Consider the following 27,718-nt stretch of genomic DNA (forward strand, 5'->3'; position numbering starts at 1 on the left):
AGGCCGATGTTGCTCCTCCAAGGGCAGATCACTTCAGTCAGGGCTCCTGCCAACTTCCTCCAGTCCTGGTGGCAGTGGTGGTTTTGTAGGTGGACGAACAGATGGGATTGAAAAGTCTTGCGGCCCAGGGGGAAGATACTCTTCTCACCGCTGGCAACTTGAGCTCTCTCATTAGGATCCAGTTAGCATTCTTCTAGAGTAGGCTCCCTCATCACTTCTCAATCTAGCTTTCCTACCTCTCTGAAGGAGTGGGGATAAGAACCATGTACGCTCATGGGTGTGGTTTCCATACATCTCTGTGTGGGGAGGAAGGAGCTCCCCATCAGTCTGTGCAGGCCCTGACACATCCCACTCTCTCAATCTTTCTTTCTGACCTACACATACTCTCCTTTGTGCACTGTATATAAGAGTGTGTATAAAAGGACTCCGCCCACGATGTAGAAGGACCACAGGAGGAAGTAATGCTTGTGCTGATAGGCGCAGGGTAAGTGAGTGTGAAGCAGATGAGGTGTGGGAGAGGAAGCAGAAAGCATCGTAGACGGAAGGAGAAGCTCAGAGAGTGAGCACGGCAGCGGCAAGGGCTGGGAACAGAGGTGGGAGCGGACATCGCGAACCCCATGGGCACGAACAGTCAGAGGGAGAGCGGCGGTGGGGAAAGGCGGATCTCCTGAGTGCTTCAGGATGTACTTCCCTTCATTTATTAACTATGCGAATCTATGAAGGCTCCAGACCCAGCTGTTCCGTAATTCCTAGGGTCAACAAGTCACCATCCCCCAATATAATTCAGCCACTTACTCCTATCCTCCAGGGCTTTCACAGCCCCACCCCCACCCCAATTCCTTTTGCACACCACATTCCCCTCAGCTTCCATCACTTGGAGCTTAACGGCAAGCCGGCCAGGCTGCACTGTAAACTTATGGACACCAGAGGGCAGCAAAAGGTCAATTAGTCTGGTCCTTGAAGCAGCCAGTACCCAAATGCTGCCTTCCAACACTAATAACTTCTGACTCCATGAAGGACTACCATCAAGATATCCATAGCAAAGACGGTTTCCTATACCCATCCGGCAGATAAAATTTGGGATTTTTGAAACGTAAAGCCTGAATTCTATGCTGGCTCTGGGGTGTGGTCTTTCCCGTCTAACAACAAAGCATTATTGCCACCATAGAGATAAAACTGAGGCTGAGAGCGCCAGAGAGGCCAGTCACAGGCCCAAACATAGCACAGCCTAGCATGCTCCTCTCTCCCATGATGCCGTCTGCATTCTTCATAGAATAAGATACCCCTGGCTTGAAGGGAGCACTTTATCAAGTTCTTTTTACTCTAAAAATCATATGCAGTGTTCTCTTTTACGAAATGAGCAGGGACTTCCTGACTCAGTGTCCTGCATCTGTCCCTGTTGCTTTCTCTTCTGGCCTCTCCTTGCCATCTAAACTGGCTGGTTTTGTGTGTCAACTTGACACAAGCTAGTGTCATCAGAGGAAGGAGTTTCAGCTGAGGAAATGCCTCCTTTTTTTTTTTTTTTTTTTTAAAGAAAGAGCTTCTGTTTTATTTATTTATTATGTATACAGTGTTCTGCCTGCATGCCAGAAGAGGGCGCCAGATCTCATTACAGATGGCTGTGAGCCACCATGTGGTTGCTGGGAATTGAACTCAGGACCTCTGGAAGAACAGCTACTGCTCTTAACCGCTGAGCCCTCTCTCCAGCCCTCAAGAAATGCCTCCTTGAGATCCAGCTGTAAGGTGTTTTCTCATTTAGTGATCAATGAGGGAGGGCCCAGCCCATGGTGGGTGGTACTGTACCTGGGCTGTTGGTCCTGAGTTCTATAAGAAGGTGGGCTGAGCAAGCCATGAGAAGCAAGCCAGTAAGCAACACCCTCCATGGCCTCTGCATCAGCTCCTGCCTCCAGAATCCTGCCCTGTTTGAGTGCCTGACCTGACTTCAGTGATGAACAACGATGTTGAAGTGTAAGCCTAATAAAGCCTTTCCTCCCCTACTTCTCTTTTGATCATGGTGTTTCATCACAGCAATAGAAACCCTAACTAAGACACCATCCTCAGCTCTAAGTGCAGTCCTAGCTCCAGTACCTATAAGGATGAGCCACCAGGTAACAGCTCCATCCAGTGGATTGTGGGCATAAGAACAAGAATGTGCTCCCTGCCATCAATGCCTGAGGCAGATGGGAAAGCTGGTCCTGATGTCAAAAGGGCAGGAGAGCTGCTTCCCACCCACCCCCACACGAAACACTTGGGAAAGCAGGCCCTGCACCTCACATGGGCAGCACAATAAAGTTAACCCCATTGGTGGAGGTATAAGTGAGCCAGCCCCAAAGTTGTGAGCATGGGAGAGCTGTTCCCATTATTCATCTGTCTTGTGGTGGCATAGGTGGAAGAGAGATGTCCTATACCCCCAGTCCCACCCCTACCTCCACTACTCATCAACTCCATAGGCAGGTGGGAGAGCTGCCCCTGCCTGCCACCAGCTGCAACACTCAGGAGAGCAGGCCCTGTACCTCACCTGGGCAGCACAATAGAGCCAATCCTGTTGGTGGAGGTATGGGTGAGCCAGCCCAGAAGTTGTTAGCATGGAAGAGCTGTTTCCGTTACTTACCAGTCATGTGGCAGCATGGGCAGGAGAGAGATGCGCCCCCTCTCCATGCATAAATGCCTGAGGCAGGTGGGAGAGCTGGCCCTGAGGTCATAGGAGCAGGAGAGCTACCCCTGCCTCTCATCTGCTGCAGCACTCTGGAACGCCTGGGCAACATTGCAGGGCTGGCCCCGAAGGTGTAGATGTGGGAGATCTGACTTGAGGACATGAACGCCTCTTGCTCATCCCTGCAAAGGGTGAACTGAACTCGCCAAGGCAATGCAGGAGAGCTCACGCCGGTGGTGAGGACAGGGTAGGCTGACTGACCAACCCTGGGACTACCCAGGCCCAGAACCAGGGTTATGGGTTGGCCCATCCCGATATCTACCCCATCTGTGATCTGCTGGAGCATGTGAAGGTACCGGTCCTGCAGACCCAAAGCTGCAGGATCTCCACAACACAGGGCAACAGCAGGATAACCAAGGGGAGTCCCAGTGAGCGCCCAGCATCAATAGGGTAGCAGAAGCCAGAGGCCTCAAACCAGACCAATAACTCCTTGCAATGAACACTTGCAGTAAAGATACACGGACAAAAGGCTTTACTGCGTGACTCACTGTGTCACAGTACAGCTTCCATGACGAGATTCCCCCTCCCCCTTTTATTTTTCTTTTCTTTCTTCTCTTAAATTTTATCTGGGTGAGGGGATGCAAGGACAGAGGGCAGATATACAGGGACAAAAAATGAATGGGATTGAGATGCATGATGTGAAAGACACAAAGAATAAATAAAAAGAAAGTTAAAAAGAAGAAGAAAATTGTGATGTTGTTGCTTCCTTCCAGGAGCTTCAGGACAGATGTGGATAAGAAACTCCCTTGGGTTTCTCCAAAAAGCCAAAGACGATGACCTCAGAGAACCCCGTAGGATCTGAAACTAAAGAGGCTCTGTGGCTAGAGTGGTCGAGGCTTCTCAAAGCAGATGCAATGTTCTGAAAACTGAGGGCTACACTGAGGAGTGGAAGAGCACCAGAGGTGTGACAAGGGGTGACAGCGTCCTACACAGGGGACGTTGGATTTAGAAGAGAATACTAATGAGTGCTAAACATATTTCAGGAAATATCTAGAGGTCAAACTGAGACAAGAAGTTAAAATGTTAGCTAAAAGTACTTTCCAGGGGACCAGAGAGATGACTCGGTTGGTAAAAATGTTTGCCTTGTAAGCATGAGATCCCCCAAACCCACACAAAGTGCTTGGTGATGGTTGCTCGGGAAATAAAGCCCACAATTAAAAAGTGGTCCTTATAAAATTAAAAAGGTTTTTTACAACAAAGAAAATGGTGAGATGAGTGAAGAGGCAGACTACAGGATGGGAGAAAAATGTTGCTGGCTGTATGTCTGAGAGAGTATTAATATCTAGAATATATTAAAAAAAAACAAAAAAAAAAACCTGGGGCTGGAGAGATGGCTCAGAGGTTAAGAGCACTGGCTGCTCTTCCAGAGGACCTGAGTTCAATTCCCAGCAACCACATGGTGGCTCACAACCATCTGTAATGAGATCTGGCGCCCTCTTCTGGCCTGCAGGGATACATGCAGACAGAACACTGTATACATAATAAATAAATCTTTAAAAAAAAAAAAAACAAGCAACCCAATCAAAAAATGAGTTATGGAATTGAACAGAGACTTCTCAAAAGGAGAAATATAAATGGCTGTATACATAATAAATAAATCTTTAAAAAAAAACAAACAAGCAACCCAATCAAAAAATGAGTTATGGAATTGAACAGAGACCTCTCAAAAGGAGAAATATAAATGGCTAATAAACATTTTTTTTTACAAGTTCTACATCTTTAAGCCATGAAAGAAATGTAGAGCAAAGCTAATTTAAGATTTTGTCTTAAGCTGGGCAGTGGTGGTGCACGCCTTTAATCCTAGCACTCAGGAGGCAGAGACAGGAGGATCTCTGGAGTTTGAGGCCAACCTGATCTACAGTATGATTCCAGGGCAGCCAGGGCTACACAGAGAAACCCTGTCTTGAAAAACCAAGGGAAAGAAAAAGATTTGTCTCGCTGCAGCAAGCATGGCGTTTCTCAGGAAAACAAATGGCCGCAATGGTGGAGAACATGAGACAGGGGTCTCCACACACTGGTGGGAGTAGAAACTGGTGTAGTCACTGTGGACACAGCGTAATGTCTCAAAAATCTAAAAAGTAGATCTGTCATATGACCCACGGGACAATACCCAAAAGATGGGAAGCCAGGCTCAGAAAGATTTAGACTGGAATTCTTAGATAAGTAAGTTAAGTTGGAATAAGTGTCGGTAGACGCCAGGTAGGAGAAAAGGTCCGTGAGACTGTGGGTCCTAAAGAGAGGGCTAGTAAAACTCAGGGAATGTGAAAGCAGGAGGCCGGCAAGATGGCTACTTGATGAAGGAACTGGCCATGAAGCCTGACGACCTGAGTTCAATCCCCAGGACCCACAGGACAGGAGGACAGAACCAAGTCTTGACAGTTGTCCTCTGGCACATGCCGTGTGGGAGGTGCATATGAACACACACACACACACATACTAATAATAATAAATATAATTTAAAAATTTTAAGAAGAACAAGAGGGGAACACTAGAGGAATAAAGATTTGAAGTCATCAGCGATCACACCAGCTCCCATGCTACAACGGTGACGTGTCTGGAAAGACACTCCCACTGGTATGACAGAGGCATGAGCGTTGTGAGGGTAATCAGTTGTTTCCTGATTGGATCTGAGTCCCACTACATGGGAAGGAACACATACCTGTCAGTGGTCAAAAAGCTATGGCTTAGCTGGGCATGGTGGCACATGCCTTTAATCCCCACAGAGGAGACACAGGCAGTCGGGATTTCTGTGACTTCAAAGTCAGGTCTACATATCAGGTCTACATACCCTGCCAAAAAAAACCAAAACAAAACAAAGCCAAACAAAAATCTATGGCTAGAGAAGTCATATGCCTGCCCTATGTGGGGATCTACTAGTAATAGTTTCCCAAATAGATACAAATTAAATTGTCTTTTAAATAGATGTATATGCCCATATACTAGTGCAGCTCCCAGCCTTCGTCAGAGAAGCCCATTTGTCAGCGTGCAGTGCTCACAGCAGGAACTCACAGCTGGTCAAAATACTGAATAATGACCATTGATTCTATTGATTGTTTGGCTCCGGCAGAGCACCTACGTCACCATCTCCGAGGCCAGAGATCATTATAGAAGAGGAGAGTGGAAGGACTGAAGAGCCAAAGGATGGAGAAGTGTGGTGGGGTACTGTCTTCTGTGACCGCCTGCTTGGAGCCTGAGAATATGGAGACAGAGCTGGGGAAGGAGGAGGGAAGGGCCAGCTGGGAATAAAGGGGTCAGAAGGAGTGGGAGGGGCATAAAAGGGGGTAATGGAGGGTGGGTGTTATCACAGTGCATTGTACACAAACCTGGTATTGTCAAAATGTGTGTGCATGTGCGTGTGCGTGTGCGTGTGCGTGTGCGTGTGCGTGTGCGTGTGCGTGTGCGTGTGCGTGTGTGTGTGTGTGTGTGTGTGTGTATAAAACTGCTGGATATGGTGACATGTGATTGTGACCCCAGGGCTGGGAAGGTGGGACAGCAGAATTCCTGGGGTACTGGACAGCCGGTAGAGCCTAGTTAGTGAGCTCCAAATAGATGAGAGACACTGTGTCTAAGAAGGTGGGAGGAATTCCTAAGATGACACCCAACCTTTCCTCTGCTCTATACACACATATGCACACATGCACACATACACACACACACACACACACACACACACACTCATACACATAAAATTAAATAAATCTAAAATTAAAAAAAAAATTTTTAGAGACAGGGTTTCTCTGTGTAGACCAGGCTGTCCTGGAACAGAGACCCACCTACCTCTGCCTCCTGAGTGCTGGAATTAAAGGTGTGCACCACCACTGCTAGGCAAGCAATTTTTTCTTTTAATTTAACGCTTTCCAAAATTTCCAATTCTTCCCATTCCCATTCCAGGCTGGCCACTCGAAGTGCATTTTTGTAAGTTTTTCTTTCTGCTCAGTAGTGCCGTACATGTGTGTGCAGGAGGTAAGAGTTTAAGGGATGTGAACTTTATAGAGGTCCATCCTTGGAACTCAGTCAGAGAGCATGTAACGGGAAAAGGGCCTTGGTTCACTTCCAGCTGCCACTGGCTGGCTTCCCTGGGGAGAAGGAATCGATGCTAAACAATGACACAAACTGGGAGCAAGGTGGGATTGGCAGAGTTGTCTTCTCAAAAGGATGGAGAGCAGAGAGTGTGCTTTGGCCTTTCTCCATTTGGGGAGGAGGGGCATGTTTTCTCAATGTTCCAAAACACTGATGCTCAAAAGCTGTGGATCTCAGGCTAGAAAGATGGGCCAGTAGTAAAATGCTTGCCACTTAAGCACAAGGACTTGAAATAGGATCTCAGCACTCATGTCAAAAGCCAGGTAACTCCCTATAATCCCAGCACTGGGAAGGAAGAAAATAAGCAAATCCCTGATGTTCACTGGCCAACTAGCCTAGCTAAATCAAAGAGCTCCATGTTCACTAAGAGGCTTTGTCTCAAAATTAAAGTGGAAAGATTGAAGAGAACAGTGTTAATACACTCATAACATGTAACTGTAAACATGTGTACACACACACACACACACACACACACACACACACACACACACACGAGTTTCTATGGTGAGCAGGAGTCCAAGAAGCATCACTGTCTACAGTTTACATCATACAGACAACTCAAGGTGTGTTGGAGCCAGAAGGTTTAAGGCCCCCCTAATTCCATTCTCATTTTACTGGAGGACTCCCATAATAAATACAAGAGAGCACAGTGAGAGCAGGACTGGCAATGGGGTGGCTCAGTGGTACCAAGGCCAGACAAGCCTGAAGCAGCATCCTGGCTATTCTGCCCCAAGCTGTGCCCATAAGAATATTACATCAGCTGCTGGTTCTCAGGCATCCTCCAGGACCCTTACATGGGATCCATCCACAAGCTTGAAAATGTGTCCATAAAAATATTAAGATTCTATTTCCTATTTACATGCTCATGCTTTCATGGGTACTGGGGAGTTTATAAGCTACTATATAATGTGTCTTAAAGAGACATAAATAGTGACATTCTCTCTAAATGTGTCATTTTTAACATACAAGTTCTCATTGTTACTTTTACATAAATTAATGAGCACTTTTAAAAGTTTAGTGGGTTTTTTTTTCATTTGTTAACTATGGATAAAAAACAACACACATTAATACAAGCTTCGTAAGATCTTCTTCCATTTTAAGATTGCAAAGGGATCCTGAAAGTGAAAACTTTGTGAAGCCCTGATTCAGACTCCTCAAGCCTCGTTCCCTCAGCAGTAAATAAGCCCACGCTTTTTCAGAGGACAGTGTATGGTTAAAGAAGATACCTCACATTAAATGTTTGCTCAAGGTTTCACAGCAAGCCAGTGCCAGGCTAGAACTGGGCATCTTGTTTCTGGCCTCTGACTTTAGGTATTTGGAATTTCTGTTCTGTTTTGTTTTTAGGTAGGGTATTACAATGTAGTGTTGACTGGCTTGGCTGGCCTGGAACACACTGTGTAAATCAAGCTGGTCTCAAACTTGGGGTGATTCTCCTACCTCTGCCTCCCAAAGACCAAATACCCAAAACAGGATTCCTGTTTCTTGAAACATCAACAGCTGACAGCTTTTCCTAGGGTACAGAGAACAGTGTCTGGGGCCTAGGGAGCCAAGGGTTAAGAGTACAGAGAAGCCTTCCTGCTGGAGGACACGCGCTAGCTACACTGTAGAACTGCCTGTGCTCAGGGATGACGCCGCCCATGTGCTAAGGACCCTGGACTGTGAGTGAGACTCCTAGCCCTGTCATAGTAAGGTGTCTATTAACAGCCGAGATCCAAGGAATGTCCGCACTGCTGTAGTTCACTTCTCCAACCACCAGAGGGCAGAAATATCCCAATAGTAGCGCAGTAGTGGGACAATACCTCTTGATGCTTCTAGAGCTGGAAAAATCTCTTGAGGAAATTCCACCCCTAAGCCATCACGTTTCCCAACCATGAGAAAGGGTAGCTGACTTGACAACAAAGTGGTGACTCCCTGTTCAAGAGGGGAAATCTCCCTGAAGATGCCCCACAATCACTTTAAACAGGAAGGACTTCAGGATGGCCTGGACTCCCCCTATCCTTGGTCACGGCTGCTGCCTTCCCTGAATGAATCCATTTTAACTCTAAGGCACTGGGAGGGCTGAAGATTCACTTGTTGGCCATTAGTTCCCTGAATTACTGAGCTGTGGCTTCCTCGTGTGTAAAGTGGAGGAGAAAAATATATGCCCACCTCACAGTATTGAGAGTTATACATTTTTCCTGTGATAGAGCCCTCTTTTAATTCTTGTTCTTAATACCTAATAGGAAAATTCTGGTTAATGTAAGAAAAAAAAAAATCAATGTCTGGCCTGTACTACAAACAGGACATTGTTAGAGCAGGAGCAAGCTCTCTGGAGTGATAAGGGTCTCTGATTTAGTAAATGCCTAGTCTAAACAAGGTGGCTCTGAAAGACAAATGTGCAAATATCACCTGAGAAAACTGTGCTTTCTTGTCCGTATTAATTAAAGTCATATAACACATGGAGATTGCAAAGCGACTTCATCTGCATCACCCTGACTCCCCCGGAGAACGGAAATCTAGCTGACTCTTTTCTACCAATGGGCTCAGAGAACCTTTGCAAGGCCTCATAGGTACAGCCAGGTCTGTGTCTGAGACCTGAATTCTTTCTCCAGGGAGATCCAGAAGACCCCTCGTCAAGTCTCAGAGTCCAGACGCACTCTGACAACAGCTCTGTGCATTCCAATTCGTCAAGCCTGCTGAAGAAGGGTCGTACTCCCTCACTCCCAGTAAATACCAACAGGTTTATCCTGTCCTTACTGGAGGGTAACCAGCCTGTCCCTTCCAATTACAAACGTGGCCACTACTGACCTCAGCCTCCCTCCTGCCCACAGGGAAACCCTCCTAAGTTTCGGCAGACTGTGTTTGGGTGGCTGTAGAGGAACCGGGGACTGCCCAGGAAGTGCTGGAGAAAGACAGACTGGGGTACCTGCTCAGACAAGACATGGCTTCTCAGCCGAGCAGAGCCCTTGCCAGGCTGCAGCTGCTTCTGGTTCAAAACCCCTATCCCAGTTCTGTCAAGCGTCTTCTTGTCCATGTCAGAAGAACTCCGAGGCAGACTCAAGAAAATCAGGCACATGTGTACTGTCAACCCTTGTGTCTGAGGAAAGGTTTGTTTGGTCTCTCCAACTGTCCACCCCTAAATCGCACTTTGTAAATTCAAATGAAAGCGTATTTCAGCCAACAGCTTCTGCTGTTGGCCTGGGATCCATAGTTACGGTTTGTGGGTCTGAGAACTTGGATGGGGAGTGACTACATACTCATCACTAGCTTCTAAGCAAATTTAGCATTTCTTTGTCACGAGACTCAACAGTATGAGCAGTACCTTTGCTACTAATAGAACCAAGCTGTTTTCATCTGTCAGCATAGGTCTCCTGAAAACTTCACACTCGAGACAACTTGGAAACCATGGTGGTTACTAGATCTGCTTGCTTGCTGTGATGCATGATTAAAGGATGTGGTGGATGACTGTTGTTCTGGTGGATCATCCACTTCGACTCCCCTCCCCATCTCTTTCCCCAAACACGCCCCTTCAAAGCCGGCCAATACAGCTCCTCCCCAGGAGAGGCTCAAGACCACTCCCACAGGGTATTTAAGCTGCATCCCAGAAAACAGACACATGATTTTCCAGTCGCTTGTCCTGCCGGAGAATCATCTGGGAATGCTTTACCCATTAAACTGGGGCTTTTTCTAATTCGGTCTGATTTGGTCTGATTTGGATTGCTGTGTTGGCGGAGAGGTTTATCAGGGTGCAAAAAAACTTATCAACTATAACACAGACTTGTATTCTGATTCTTTCAAGAATGGCATTTTGGTAAAACTGGTTCCTATGTAAGCCTGTGTTTCAGGCCATGTGTTTGAGAATATTGGGGAAAACAAACTATGGGATTCAACACACTACTAACCAGAGCCTAGACACAAAACAGCCCAGGACTTCTGATCTAGAATGTTCTTCTAACCAAGTCCCCAGCATTAATCTTCTCTTTATATCAAGTGACCTCAGAGGAGGCTCCCTTGGTATTTGTTGAACCTCCAACAAATATCAAATGTCGCTACCTTGCAAAAAGATCAAGGCAAAACAAGAAACTTTACAAAACGCAAGAGAGGAAGTCTAGAGTCGGTCCTGAAGGGCTTCATCCAGCCATCTGGCGAGCTTCTCACTCCCAGCAGAGGAAGTGAAGGGTTAAGGACCCAAAGCCTCAGGGAGACTGAGAAGCTCCCAAGGGAAGTTAACTTGACTGATGACACTTGTGGAAGCTTCTGATAAGGTGATCCACGCACCAAACCTGCTGCTATCTGTCGCTTCCAGACTGCAGGGGAGCTGAGCTGCAGATGGACTCCCCCATCCCCCAACTCTCCCTTCCCACCCTATAAAGTCCCAAGACCACATGTGTGCAGTCTCACTTCCACGGAGAGACTGTGGCCCTTCGGTTGTTGAGATTAAAGAAAAAGTCTGCTTCCGGGGATGTTTCTTTTTTATTTCCGTGTCGCCCCCATTGATCCCTGTCTCACAGGAAGCATCAGCCACAGAGTGGGGAGCCATGGCTTAAGACTGAGAGGGTCAGCAAACCTGCGTTACCCTTTCAGGAAGGGACTTGCAAAAGGGTAGCAAAAAGCGGACAACAGGTTTGTGGCACTGATACTGGCACAGGGAGAAGAGACGTCAGGAAACCCCTGTGTTCTCAGCCCTTGACCAAAGCGGCTGCAGAACGTCATTTTTAAAAGACAGCTGCTGAGTCAGCAGTTTGGTGGGCTGAGACTCTCCCTGAACCCCACTTCAGGAAAGTCAGCGTAGGGACTGCAGAGATGGCTCAGCCATTGAGAGAAAGAGCTTCCTGCTCTTTTAAAGAACCCGAGTCCAGTTCTCAGCACCCCTGCTGAACAGCCATCTGAACTCTGACTCTGGGGGACTGAATGCCATCTTCTGGCCTCTGTGAGTATCTACATACACTCACACAAAGCTATATGCATACACTTAAGTAAAATAAATCTTACAACATGTTTGAAATGCAGAGTGAGTGTCATGGAACTATATACTGAAACTTGACCAGTTGAATACCTCTAGACCGTGGAGAAGAAACTGAGTCAGAAGAACACAGTATTTGGTGGTGTGAAAACATGCTCAAAATCAGATCTACAGAGGACAGAGACTCAGAGTCTAAGCAGCAGTCAGAACATCAAGACCAATGGCACAGAGGTGGAGCAACCTGACCCAGCTTCACAAAGGGCTGCCCAGAGGCAGGGCCAGAGTCACAGCCAGACTCCTGGAGGACCCACCAGAAGTACGGCCAGCTTCTGTGACTGCAGCTGTGAAAGGCTACCCAATACCGAGAGCATCATCTCATACAAGATCTCCCCAAAGACAGTGAGCAGCATTTGAAATTAAACCTGGAATGACTTCTCAGAGGTGTGCTCAGCAATAGAGACCCACCCTTATAAAGACTGCTGAGGGAACTAGGAAGGAAGAGATGGGGTCTAGGTCCCAGAAAGGAATGCTGAGAGGCTCAGTGTAGGCGAGAGCCGGAGGGGCAGACCACACTCCCACCTGTATACCTACCTTTCCCTCACCTTTCTACCCCTCCATCATTTAGTACACATGATCAGTTGAGCAGGCTAGTTCTATTTTGGTCTATTACTCCATTTCTTCCCTTTTTTTTCCCCTATCCTCCCCCATTTTTGCTGTTTTGTTTTTAATCTTCCTTTTCATAAACTTCCTCGAACAGCGTAGGCTGGTCTAGTTTGTGAGGTCTCCGTGTCTCGGCTCCCTAAGAACCAGAACTGTTTTGAATGGCCTAATTGCATTTCTTCACCCCTCTCTTTTCATCTTATTTTTGGCCCAAACTGCCACCTCTCACCCCCATATCTATCATTACCGCATCTATTCATATCCCTCCTCTTCTTTTTCCACCAACCCAATATTAATTACTGGTCTTACTCGGAATTTTCCCTTTTCACACATACACACAGTAGTTAATATATTAGTACACATTATCATCAGTGCCCATTTGTTTTCTAAAGTGCTTGGTACTTAAGAGGTGTTTGGTTTCTTAACTATTATTGTATTTTATAATGGGCCTAATCTCTAATAGTGATTGCTTTTCTTTGTGGATTTCACATCATGCACCCCAAACCCATTTATCTCCCTATTCTTTCATATCCACTCTGCTGCCCTTGCAACCCCCCCAAAATAAAATAAAATTTAAAAAGGGGGGGGATATCATTGTGGAAGCTGTAGTTGTCACAGTGAGTCACACAGTATACCGTTTAGTCCATACATCTTTACTCACTAGTGTTCATTCCAATGAATTATTGGTCTGATTTGAGGCCTCTGGTTTCTGCTACACTATCAATGCTGGGCCCTCACTGGGACTCCTCTTGAATATCCTGTTGTTGCCCTGTGTCATGGATATCCTGCATCTTTGGATCGGCAGGACAGGCCCCTTTATAACTTAGTCTACTTTCATGGAAAGAAGAAAGATGATCCAAATAATAATAATAATAAATTAACCAATGATCTAACTTCTAATGTACAAGTACCAATGCAAAAAATATAAGAAACATGAGAAATCAAGACAGCATGTCACTCCCCAAAACTACTAATCCCCATGTAATGTTTAACAATGAGAATGACAGAGACAAATTACAAACAAAAAAATGAAAAGAACATTTATAAAAAGTTTCAAACAAAGAGGACACTGTGGTGAATAAGAGTGGTCCCAGAGGCTCATATATTTGAATGCTTAGTTATCAAGGAGTGTCACTACTTAGAAAGATTCGGAGGTATGGCCTTGTTGGCGGAAGTATGTCACTGGGGGTAGGCTTTGAGATTTCAGAAACTCAAGCCAGGACCAATGGCTTTTTTGCTCTCTTCCTGTTGCCTGTGGGTTCAAACATAGAACTCTCAATTACTTCTTCAGCACCATGTCTGCCTGCATGCCACCATGTTCCCAACCATGATGAAAATGGACTAAACCTTTGAAACTGTAAGCAAGCCCCAATTAAATACCTTCTTTTATAAGAGTTTTGTGATCATGGTGTCTCTTCACAGCAACAGAATATTGCTGAAGACAGACACAAACTCATAAATAATTTTTTTTTTTTGGTTTTTTGAGACAGAGTTTCTCTGTGTAACAGTTCTTCCTGGCTGTCCTGGAACTTGTTTTGTAGATCAGGCTGGCCTCGAACTCAGAGACTCATCTGCCTCTGCCTCCCAAGTGCTGAGATTAAAGGCATGTACCACCACCAGCAGCTCATAAATGAATTTTTAAAGAACACAAACAGATCCAAACTGAAAATTTAGAGATGAAAAACTCCTGAGTGGAAATGATCAACAGAGGAGTACATCCCAAAGAAGACAGAGTATTAGGAATGGAAGACAAAAATAGAAGAATTGGTACATTCAGCCAAGGAAAATAAAAATTTTAAAGTATGAATGGAATATGGAAGTTACTCGAGACACCAGGTAAAAGCCAAATTTAGGAGTCACATGCATAGAAGAAGAACAATGCTCTGCAAAGGCACTGTGCAGTGTGGATGGAGAATGTCGCCCACAGGCTTATGTTTTTAAACTACTAGTCCCCAGTCAGTGATGCTATTTGGGAACTTAGGGGGCTTTTAGAAGGTGAAGCTTCGCTGGAGAAAGCAGATCACTGGGGATGGGCTCTTCACTCCACTTCCTCCTTCCCTGATTTCCGAGGTCTTAGATGCCACCTGCTACCATGTCTTCCTGCCATTATGGGTTCTCACTCTGGAACCATAAGCCAAGCTAAATACTTTCTTCTCCCCTCGGTTGCTTTTGGTCGTGGCGTTTTATCACATCTACAGAAAAGTAACTGATACAGGCATAGGAAAGACTTTAGTACAATCAAAGCAGAAATTTTCCCACATCCAGGAAAAGAAAAGTTCATTCAAATACTAGAGGCAAACAGAAGCAGAAAAGAAACTCTCTGCATCATATTATGGTCAAAATACGAAATATACAGAACAAAAGGAATGCATTGAGAGCTGCAAGAGATACATGCCAAGTCACAAAGAGAGGCAGGCTGTAAGAATAATAGCTAAGCTATAAATAGAAACTCTAAAAGTGAAAAAAGCTCAGATGGAAGTATTTCAAGTTCTGAAAAAACGCATCTTCCAGCCCAGAAAAATTATCTGCAACAATTAATTCCATGATACAAATTGGCTAAAGTCATTCAAGATCATCATCAGTGGAGCGCTACAGAGGCTACAGGGAGGAATTCGCTTTTGCTGTTGTTGTTTGTGCGTTTTTGAGACAAAGTCTGACTATGTAGCTCTGGCTGGCTTTGAACTCACTATGCAGACCAGGCTGGCCTTGAACTCATAGAGATCTACTTGCCTTTGCCTAAGAAAATAATTTTTTTAGCTTAAAAAGAATAATGAAGAGGCTACATTCAAGAGGCTACAGGGAAAAACATAAATAATGCTAGAAAAGTAGCTAACTGAGGAATAGTAAAATAAGTATACAGAATCAGCAAATGACAGAAATTAACACTTACCTTTTGTCAATAATTCTGACCATTAATAACCCCAATACCCCAATAAAAAGATACAGGGATCCAATGACATGGATCAGTAAGTAAAATGCTTACTACATAAGCCTGATCTGAGTTTGATCCCTGGAATCCATATAAATGTGGGAAAGGAGAACCAATTCTACAAAATTATCCTCCAGCCGCCACACATAAAGCCTTGATGTACACACAAGCATGCACACACACACACACACACACACACACACACACACACACTAATAATAATAAATAAATTTTAACAGAATTCCTTAAAGACATAGACTAGTACACTGGATCAAAGCCTGGGATTCATTTATTTGCTGCCCTCTAGAAACACAGCTCATCGTCCAAGCCAGGCATCGCTGTGGTGAAGACTGAGAAAGTGAAAGATGTTCCAGACAAAGGGACTAGAGAAAAAAATGAGGCCTCATCGTCTCAATGGCTGACAAGATGGACTTCAAATCAAAACTAATCAGAAGAGATAAATGATGTCACTGCATTCTGATTAAAGGAACAACCCTTCAAGAAGACAATCCAATTTTAAACATATACATACGAAACACAAATGAAACCAATTTTATAAAACAAATACTCCTGAATGTCAAGTCACTGATTAAACCTATCTGAGTTAAATGACATCATATATCAAATAGACATAACAAATATCTACAGAAAGTTTCTTCTAACTACTGCAGAACACCTTTTTCCCCCCAGCGGCCCATGGAATTTCATCAAAGATAGGTCATACACGATGACACAAGGCTAGTTTAAAAAAAATAGAAAAATTGAAATAATTTCTTTTATTTTGTCATAATATAATGGCATAAAGCTAGAAATCATCAGGAAAACCTACAGAAAATTCACAAATTAGTGGAAGTTAAACAATATGCTACTGGATGGGCCACAAAAGAAATTAAGAAAGAAATCTTTAAAACTCTTAAAATTGGATTAAAATGAAGGTACAGCATGCCAAAACTTATGGGATTCAATCAAACAGCCCTGAGAGGGAAGTTTAAAAATTAGAAAGACCCTAAATAATGACTCAGTGATGTATCTTACAGTCTTGAACACCCGAAATAATGACTCAGTGATGTATCTTACAGTCTTGAACACCCAAAGGAAGCCCAAAAGCAGAACTCACAATAAGTAACTAACAACAGAGCAGAACTTAATAAAATAGGAAAAAAAATAGCCAGGTGGTGGTGGCAAACTCCTTTAGTGCTAGCACTTGGGAGGCAGAGTCAGGCAGATCTCTGTGAGTTCAAAGCCAGCCTGGTCTGTACAGAGCGAGTTCCAGGAAAGGCACCAAAGCTACACAGAGAAACCCTGTCTCAAAAAGAGAGAGAGAGAGAGAGAGAGAGAGAGAGAGAGAGAGAGAGAGAGAGAGAAAGAGGGAGGGAGGAAGGAAGGAAGGAAGGAAGGAAGGAAGGAAGGAAGGAAGAGTGGAGTTCTAGCTGAGAAAACACCACACACTTGGGTAGGAAGATAGAAATCAAGCTGGACTGGGCTGGAAGCATCCTCTCTGCCAACTAGCTGGTGTCAGTCCACAGGAGGACACAGAAGGAGACAACACTCTCACTGGCACAGTCAGCCATCCTAGTCCTGAGACATTCTTTCACCAGCATTAGAGCCAGCTTCTTTGGAGTTACAGCATAGGCTGAGGCTTGAGCAATGCTCCAGGACACCGGTGCTAGACTGGGACTGCCGAGACACCCAGCCTTGTGGACTGAGCTACCACTGGATTCTGGGTCTTTCAATGTGAGAGGAACATTATTGGGCTACCTAGATTGCATCCTATAAGCCAGTCTACTAATATATCATCTATCTATCTATCTATCTATCTATCTATCTATCTATCTATCTATCTATCTTTCTTTCTATCTATCTATCTATCTATCTATCTATCTATCTATCTATCTATCTATTGCTACATATATACTATCAGTTCTGTTCCTTTAGAGAGCCCTGACTAATAAAGACAAGGAGGGCTTGGATTCTAGAGGGTAACTTGCTACTGTTGTTTCACTAAACTGAAATGGCACCCAACTGTTTACGTTTTTAATCACAGACAGATGCTACTCTCAGTCCTAGTCTGAGAAGCTTCTCTTTGAAATGAATGGCAGTGAGTGCGGAGACTCACTGTTGCTCAAAGTGCTAAGAATAAATAACAATCGAATACTCAGTCCTAAACAGGACATTATACCACTCCTGTAAGCCTCAGCAAACATCTCAGAGGAAGGAGTGGAAAGATGGAAGAGCTGGGAGACAGGGAGAAGGACATGATATACCTCACTGAGATCATGATCTCACAGCATCTGGGGCAACCTGCACAAGATCGGAGCTGTCAGTGGTCAACCATCTATTGGAGGAGTATCTCAAGGGGAACCCATTTTGTGAACTATTAGCGACTAATAGATTCAGGGGAACACAGTAGTCATTGTCATCAGTGGTACATCCACTGATGAGTCCACCAGGTTCCTCTGGGTAGTTAAAAGAAAAAAGGTGACACACACCTCCCCAGTTATAAAATGAAATAAAAATAGCTGAGTTCAAAGTATTCAAAAGATGTCTGATGAAACACTATAAAATCAGCAAAATGATAGAACTCATACATGTCTTTCAATAATAACCGAGTATTAGTGGTCTCAATCCCCCCAAAAAAGATGTGTTATTGTTGTTGTTGGCTCCAAGAATCAATGGCAAGCATTGCATTAGGGTAAAAAGATGGAAAGTGGAATTCTAAGCAAAAGGAACTAAGAAGCAGGAGTAGGTATTTTAATTTCCAACAAAATAAAAGTCAAAATAAAACTACTCAGAAGAGATAAGTAGGGAAATTTCATACTCATTAAAGGAAAAATCCACCTATAAGATATTACAATCCTAAGCATATATGCACCAAGCACAGGGACACCCAAATTTGTAAAAGAAACATTATTAGATCTAAAACAACAGAGTGACCCCAACACAGTTAAAGTGAGTGATTTTAATGTCACACCCTCAACAATTGGCAGGTAATCCAGAAAAATTACTGCACACTCCGTTAAAAGACACCATACATCAAATAGACCCAACACATCCTTACATAGCCAAACTCCAAGCCCAGCTGCCTGTACATCTTGAGCCAAGACTCACACCCTATGCTCCAACCCAACATGCTGTGTCCACACCAGACACACAACCAAAACAAGAAGTCCACATGCTCAAATCTCATCACAAAAATAAAAACAGTATAAAGGATCAAGAAAACATGACCCCCCTCCCCAAATCTGCCAGTCCTCTAGAACTGTCCTCCAATGAGAATTACCCAGATGAACCCAGAACATAGAACTTAAAAGAACAATCAAACTCTGTCAAAGAACTCAAGGAGTAAAGAAGACACAAAAGAGAGCTCAAAAAATTTTGAGATCATAAATTTCTGATATGAACGCAGGAAAGGGACTTTGTAGGGAGGAGGAAAGTTGGCTGGGAGTGGGATAGAGATAAAAGAGGACAAGTAAGAGAAGTCAGTGTGCATTATACGCAGGTATATGTAGGCAGGAGTTTCTGTCCCACCAGTCAGCTCTCAAATAACCTCACAAAGACTAATTATTAATTATAAATGCTCGGCCAATAGCTTTGGCTTGTTACTAACTAGCTCTTACAACTTGAATTAACCTATATTTCTTATGTATACTCTATCACACGGCAGTATCTTTTTTCAGCATGGCAAGTTCATCTCTTGCTTCCTCTGAGTCTGGCTAGTGACTCTGCCTTGCTTCTTCCCTGTGCTCTCTTTTTGTTTGCAAGTCCCCTCTAACCTCTACCTGCCTAGCTATTGGCCATTCAGCTCTTTATTAAACAAATCCGAGTGACAAATCTTCACAGTGTACAAAAGGATTATTCCACAACAGGTATGAAAGTTTCAAAGAACAAATTTAGTAAATTTAGTTTATTTTTTAATTCTGTTAAGGTCAAGCATGGTAGATATGTCTTTAATCCTAGTACTCAGCAGGCAGAGGCAGGCAGATATCTATGAGAAAACAGAAATGTAAATGTAGGCAGAATGAAATGATGAAGATAATCTAGGATCTGGAAACCAAGCTTAATAATGATATAGAAATATTAATGAGAACTCAAACTGAAATGAAGTTGGAATTGAAAAACTCAATAACTTGCTTAGAAAACTCAGAAGGAAGTCTTGAATGCAGAATGAATTAAGTAGAAGATATACTATCAAGACTCAAAGATAAAGAAGAGGAGCTAGGCCTCACAAGCAAAGAATGAAAAAAAAACTTTAATAAAAAACAGAAAGAAACATGCAGGAACTGTAGGACACCATGAAATAACCAAATCTTTGAATTATATGAACAGATGAAGAAGAAACCTAGGCCAATGGCACAGACCAGATCTTCAGCAAGATTATAGAAGAAAAGTCCCCCAAACTAAGGAAAGACACACTCTTACAGATATAAGAAGCATACAGAATATCAAACAGACAAGATCACCACAGTCTATAAGTTAAAACAATAAATATACAGAATAAGAGAAAAAACATAAGTCACATGTAAAGGGAAACTCATCAAATAACAGCAGATTGCTCAGTGAAAACTTTGAAAGACAGAAGAGCCAGGGGCAATGTACTCCAAGTTCTGCAAGACCAGGGATGCCAACCTAGACTACTATACTCAACAAAACTATGTGCCAAAGTTGAAGGAGAAAGGAAAATGTTCCGTGATATAAAAATCCTAAAAGAAGGACTGGAGAGAAGTTTCAATTCTCAGCACCTGCATGGCTGCTCACAACCATCTGTAACTCTACTTCCAGGGCAATCTGAGGCCCTCCCTCTTCTTGTCTCTGAGTACTGCATGCATGTGGTACAGAGACATATGCAGGCAAAATACCTACACACATAAAATAAAAATAAATAAATCTTTTTTTTTTTTAATTCTAAGAGAATTCAAGTCCACCAAATCAGCCCTACAGATAATACTGGAAGAAATACTTCTAACTGAATGAGGGCGAAAACATACTCACGAGACTGCAGAAAACAAACGGAACTGTACACAGAATATGACTCAGAACACAAACAGAAAAAAAGAAAAGGACTGCAATCAACACATCTTTCAACAAAAACATTAAATGTTAATAGCCTCACCTCTTCAATCAAAAGACATAGGCTAGCTGAATGGTTTAAGACACAGAATCCATCTTTCTGTTGTATAATAAAAAACCTTATCTTGGCTTTAAAGAGAGGCATAATCTTAAATAAAGGAATGGAAAAAAAAGTTCCAAACAAAGGAGACAAGCGAGCAAACAGACACTGCTATTGTGATTTCTGACAAAATAGAATTCAAACTAAAATAAATCAAGAGAGATTTTTAAAAAAAAAGACAATTCATTCTAATTAAGGAAATAATTGACCAAGGGGACATTGCAAACCTAAACACATATGGGCCAAACACTGGTGTACCTAGAAGCAGACCACTAGAATTAAATATTCAGATTAACATTCAACCCATTAATACTAGGCTATTTCAACATCCCACTGTCTCCAAAAGATAGGTCATCTGGACAAAGAATATTGATAGAAACATCAGAACTAAATACATCACACATCAAATGGATTTCCATCTAAATACCAAAGAATAGACATTCTACTCAGCAGCTCATGGAAGCATTTCTAAAACAGACCACATTATATGACACAAAACAAATCTTAACCAATTTAGAAAAACTGAAATAACTCTATAGATCCTATCTGATCATAATGCATTAAAACTCAAAATCAACACCAAATAAATCTCTTTTTACAAACTCATTGAGATTAAAGAATTAGCTAATGAATGAATGAAAAAGAAATCAAGATATAAATAAGTTTCTGAAACTAAATGAAAATGAAAACACAACACACAGAACCTCTGAGACACATTAAAAGCAATTCTATGAGGGACATTTATAGCCTATGTGAAAAAAAAAATCAGAAGGAAAACAAACAAGTATTGTTTCTTCATTTCTATTGCATTAGTTTTAGCCTGCTACAACATACTATATATGCAGTTCAACTCTTATTGAGAATATATTGTATATGCAACTTGGATTCAACACTTGTTTAGAATATATTGTGTATGTAACTTGGATTCAACTCTTGTTTAGAATACATTGTATATTCAACTTGGATTCAACTCTTGTTGAGAATATATTGTATATGCAACTTGGATTCAACACTTGTTTAGAATATTTTGTGTATGTAACTTGGATTCAACTTTTGTTTAAAATCTAGATCTCGGGCTGGGGAGATGGCTCAGCCGTTAAAAGCTAGGCTCACAACCAAAAATATAAAACCTAGATCTACTAGGAAAACCTTGTTTTAAACAGCAGCCCTGTGACTTGCCTCAGTCATGTGAGGAGAGGAGGGGAGGAGAGTGGGGAGAGGAGAGAGGGGAACCAGGTGAGGTAGCCAAGGGGGCCAAAGGTTAAAAAAAAGGGGGGAGGGGGCAAAATAGCTAGATTATATAGGGAAGGGCAGCCCAGCCCCTGGACTGGAGAGTTCAGGGTAGAGGTAACAGGTAGGGACTGAGGTTGCTGGGGAAACCTGGTAGCCAGGTCTGCTTTGATGTGTTCAGTAGGCATTTCAGCCACTTGTCCCAGGGTTTGAGACTTCACATAGCCCACATTTTGATAAACTTTCTCTGTCTATACTTTTTGGGTGTGGTTTGTTCTTGTGCTTTCAGTATTTTACACACACACACACACACACACACACACACACACACACACACACACCAAACAAAAAACAACCCCACCCCCCCAAACCCCCACCCCGAAACAAAAACAAGCCAAGTCTGCTTAGTGTTGCTTGATGTTTATGCTTGTTTTCAAGGTTGACCACTTGGTAGTTCTCCCTCTCTCAGTGGTTGTTAATTGCCAGCAGCTCTTGTAGGGCTGGGTTCCATATGATTTCCCCTTTCCACACAGCATTTCTACTGATGTTATTACTCTTTAGGTATTGTTTTGGCAGCCATATTGTTAAAATTTAGGTTCCCTGTCATTTCTGGGAGACATGGCATCACTGTAGACTTCTTATCCTCTGGCTTTTACACTCTTCCTGTCCCCTTTTCTACAGTGTTTTCTGGGCCTGGAGTGCTGACATTTTATCTACAACAATAAGAGAAGTTTAGCAAAGAAGATACAAATAGGAAAGGAAGAATTAAAATATCCTTATTTGAAGGTGATTCCATTCTATCCTTAAAAGATCTTAAAGACGTCAACTAGAAAACTCCTACAGCTAATAAACACATTTAGCAAGGTAGCAAGATTCAAAACTAACATAAGAATTAGTAGCCTTCTCATATACAAAAGAAAAACATACTGAGAAAGAAATCAGAGAAACAATACCATTCATAATAGTCTCAAAAAATCTTCTCTAAATCTAACCAAGGAAGTAAAAGACTTGTGAAATAAAAACTTTAGGACATTGAAGAAAGAAACAGAGGAAGATATAAGAATATGGAAAGACCTCCCCCATTCATGGATTGGTATGATCATGAATTGTAAAAATGACCAGCCCACTAAAGACAAGCTACTGAGTCAACACAATCCTCACCAATATTCCAATGCAATTCTTCATAGAAATTGAAAAAGAATTATCCTAAATTCCATATGGAAACATGACATCCCCAGGATAGCCAAAACAATTCTGAACAACAACAAATTTGTAGTCATTACAATCTCAGATATCAAGTTATGCTGCAGAGTTATAGCAATAAATAGCGTAGCATTGGTATGAAAACAGACTCATTGATTGATGGAATATGATTGAGAACTCACGTGTAAGCCCACATTCCTATTGCCACCTGATTTTTTAAAAAGTAGCCAGCAATACACATTGGAGAAAAGACAGCATCTTCAACAAGTGGTCCTGGTCAAACTGGATATCTACAATTAGAATGAAACTCAGTTCTTATCTCTCACCCTACACAAAACTCAACTTTAATGGATCAAGGACCCCAATACAAGTTCTATACCCTGAGTCTAATGGAGGAGAAAGGGGGGAATACACTTGAATTCATTAGCTCAAGAAATGACTCTCTGGATGGGAACTTGATAGCACAGTAGTAAGACTAACAACTTAGGAGGCTGGAGTAATGAATCAGCACCTAAGAGCTCTGGCTGCTTTTCCGGAGGACCTGTATTTGATTCCCAGCACCCACGTGGTGCTCTCAGAACATGGCAATTCCAGTTCCAGGGGATCTGATATTCTCTGCTGGTGGGCCCAAGGTATACACATGGCTGATACACAGAAAATAAAAATAAATAAACCTTTAAAAGTGATTTTAAAATTCAGTCCCAAGAATAAATGACACTGAATGAAATAAAGGATTTCTGTACAACAAAGGACACCATCATTTGGTTGGAGAGGAATCTTACAGAATGGAAACAAATGTAACATGGTAAGTATCTAGAACATACAAAAAACAAAAATAGCAATAACAAACCCTAACATCGAGAAAGCAACCAACCAACTAAAACCGGGACATGGAGCTAGAGAGACAGTTCCCAAGAGTGCTCAAAGGAAGAACACAAATGACTTATAAAGGTGTTTTAAAATGTAAACATCTTTTGTTGTTGTTGATATTTTACTCTTTTGGGGGGTCCACCACCCAGCTCCCAAATAAATAACACACGGAGGCTTATTCTTAATTATGAGTGCCCAGCCTTAGCTTGGCTTATTTCTTGCCAGCTTTACTTAACTTTAAATTACCCTGTCCATCTTTTGCCTCTGGGCTTTTCCTTTTCTATTCCTGTATACCTTTCTTGGTTTCTTACTCCGCGGCTTGCTAGTTGTGTAGCTGGGTGGCTGGCCCCTGATGTCCTTCTCCTTCCTTGGCTGCCTCTTCCTTTTCCTCCCAGATTTCTCCTCCTATATATTCTCTCTACCTGCCATCCCTGCCTATCCTTTCTCCTGCCTTGCTATTGTTCATTCAGTTCTTTATTAGACCATTAAGTGTTTTAGACAGGCACAGTAATGCAGCTTCACACAGTTAAACAAATGCAACATAAATAAAAAGTAGCACATCTTAAAATAATATTCTACTATAATCTTTAGCCATCATTAAAATGCTATTTGAAATGACACTGCCTCCATCTTACCCCAGTCAGAATGGCTGGAGTCATCAAGCAAACAAGTATGTGAAGAGAAGAGAACTCATTTTTTTGTTTGTTTGTTTTGGTTTTTTTTGGAGACAGTGGGTTGTGTGTGTGTGTGTGTGTGTGTGTGTGTGTGTGTGTGTGTGGCCCTGGCTGTCCTAGAACTTGGAGATCCACCTGCCTCTGCCTCCTGAGTGCTAAGATTAAATGTGTGCACCACCACACCCAGCAAGGAGAGCTATTATACTCTGTTGGTGGGAAAGTAATCCAGTAGAGACATTAAGGAAATTAGTATGGAGCTTTCTCAGAAATCTAAGAGCTGAACTAATTTATCACCCAGTTTTATCACTCCTGGGTACTCGCTCAAAGGATTTCTTACCTTATCCCAGAGATACTGGCACATTCATAATGAATGTTGCCCTATTCACAATATCAAGAAAATTAAATTAGCTTAGAAGTCCATCAACCGATGAATGAATAATGAAAATGTAGCAAAAAATACAGTGACATTTTATTCAGCCAAACAGAAAAAATGAAAACATGAAATTTTCAGAAAAAGGACTAGAAGTGTATAGTACATCGGGTAAGGTAACTCAGACTTAGAAAAAGACCACATGTTCGCTTGCATGTGTAGATTTTAGCTTCTAGCTTTCATATGTGTGCATTTTTTAAAAAATAAGAGTGAGTGTACATCCTGGGAAGTAGAAAGGGGACCGTGAGAAGGAAAACAGTGTCTTCAGTTGGAGAAAGTAGAAGAATGCATGTGATTATTGGGGTGGGGAGATTGGGGGGAATGGCAATCAAAACTAGTGTTGTATGAAAAAGCTGTAAAGAAATGATACATAATAAGTAATAAAAAAATTAAGTTCAAACAGAGGTACTTCACATAAGTGAATAAAGCTGCTCTCAATAGCCAAAAACTGTAAACAAAAATTCCAGTGCCAGAGGTGGGTTATTCTTCAATGAGTTATAGGTCAGGAGGCTCCTAAACCTTCCCCCAAATAATACAGGCAAATTGCCACCACTGTGGGTGGCCCACCAGAACTAGATAATTCTGGTGATGGCATCCTACTGCTGATGGCGTCACATGCCTTGGTTGTAAGACACGGAGAGCTCAAGCTGGAACTGAGCTGGAAACCTCCACTCTGCTTGCCAGCCCTTCACAGTGCCAGCTGGTTCCACGCAGGCTGCGGGGGAAGAATCATCATCAAGTCAGCTGTGGACCCTGTGTGCTATAATACGGACCAGCTAGACAAGGTATTCCCTCTGGAGCCATAGTGGCAAGTCTGTTAATGGAGGTAACCAATGTTTTATGTGAATCCAATGGCTGCAGAGGTCATCAGACTTTGAGGGGAAGCTACTGTGGTTGTTTTGCTAAGTGGACATGAGGTGCTATCAAGTTACCTTCTCAGTAACTGTATTTGTGCCCACGGATTCCTGCTAATGTTAACTTTCATCAGAGAAGCTTCATTATGCAGTGGCAATTTCAGAGACTCAGAACTGGTCAAAGTACTCAGAATAAGGGATTGTTGCAAGCTCAGAAAGAAATGGGACATCTGTGTCACCACCTCCAAGGCTCAGGACTATCACTAACAATCAGGAAGATCTTAAGGATCAGAAAGAATTTAAGCTCATAAGAAGAGGAAGAATACTCTGGAATGCTGACTTTCAGGTACGATATGGCTATTGAACTCTAGAACTCATAGCAGTCAACAACCTGTCATGGAGTGTGAGTGCCAACTGGGTCTTAGCCCTCCAGAGGATCTAGATGCCATCAAGGGTTGATAAGAAGAGAGACATCTTTTAATTAATGGTGGTAAGGCACTTGCTTCTAAAAACAAACCCCACCTCATCCTCCTTTATGTGACCCCAATGCAATTCACTGATTTGTATTTTATACAAATGAAAATAAAAATAAAAGACATGAAAGTAGAATAGGGACTAGTGCAGGAGCAGACGTGTAATGGGAAAAGAGCATTAACAAGGTCTGCAAAGGAACTAAATACACTCTGCACAAGTGTGAAAATGTCATAATGAAACCCATCAATATGTATAATTAATATGCAGTCATGAAACATTTAAAAAACAAAATAATAGTGAACAAATGAGGAATACAAAAACACAAACACTACGAAATGTTTTAAAAGTCAGGAATTACACTTTTCAATAACTTCTAAACACTAATATTCTCAATCATCGGTTCCCAATCAAAAGACATAGGCTGGAGGAAAAGGAAGTGAGGTGGCCCCAGTAGTGGCTCCATCCATGGTGAGACACTGGACCTCACTAGCTCTGGTCACACCAGGCTGGAACTTGCTGTTCGAGCCAAGGCCTTTGGATTCTGAGCCATATTTTTGACTCCTACTTGCAGGATAGGATAGGGTGGTCCCTGAGTGTGTGCAAGGTCTACAACTCACAGGACCTGCTGTATGTGTCAGAGTGACTGGATCTCCTTGCACTGCACTCTGAAGAAGCATAACCACAGCAGTGACTTCACTATCAAGCAGACAAGGTAAAGTATTCCTCGTGAACAGGTGGCCTTAGCTCAGGCCTTCAAAGAGGGAAAATTACCAGGGGCAGCTCTCCATGTGCATGAATAGCTTCACTCAGGGTCAGTTGAAAGATGCACCAAACCTCATCTGATGCCACAAATGTCCTGGTACAGTGAACAAGCGTCTCTAGGGATGAAAGAGGCAGCTGCCACTGAGATCCACGGAGCAATTACAGGTCACATCCCAGAAAGCTTACCAAACTGTGTTGACAAAGAACTCTTGGTTACTTCAGCTCCTTGGCCAGTCATAGACCAGCAAGCAGTTCATACCCAGCTCATCCAGTGCCACACACACCTCACTTCCCGCAGCCATGGGTTCCAGTGACTCAGTAACATACCCTTCCCAAGCTCCCTCTCCCAAACAGCCCACAAAACACAACTGAGAACACCCCAATGAACAATAGCAGAGAATTCCGGAAGAATGTATGCAAGAATTCATATAAGCTTGGGATCAAGAGACAGTGGAAAACAGATGAACTAAGAGCTCCTACACAGAGAGGTGTCTCTCACATCTGAGCAGCACACTAAGGAGGTAGCTGGCTGTGAGTTCAGGAAAACCTCCTGATGATGGGGAGGGGAAGAAGGAAATAGAAAAAAAGTATGAAGTTTCATACACTGTACTCAAATATATATATTTAGTTTCAGATCCTTGGTTATTTTATTGAGTGGTCAGGCTTGAACAAGAAGAGTTCAAGAAGAATAATGTTACATTTTTCCTTATGTCACGGAAAACTCTTTTTA

General features: G+C 42.7%; 1 pseudogene; it reads left to right on the top strand.

The window, feature by feature from the left end:
* The window catches only part of LOC131913737 (C-terminal-binding protein 2-like), an 85,800-nt pseudogene extending 58,419 nt beyond the window's left edge, over nucleotides 1–27,381 (top strand).
* Nucleotides 27,382–27,718: the final 337 nt, after the last annotated feature.

Source organism: Peromyscus eremicus, chromosome 6 (assembly GCF_949786415.1).
Source record: "Peromyscus eremicus chromosome 6, PerEre_H2_v1, whole genome shotgun sequence".
Classification (NCBI taxonomy): Eukaryota; Metazoa; Chordata; class Mammalia; order Rodentia; family Cricetidae; genus Peromyscus; species Peromyscus eremicus.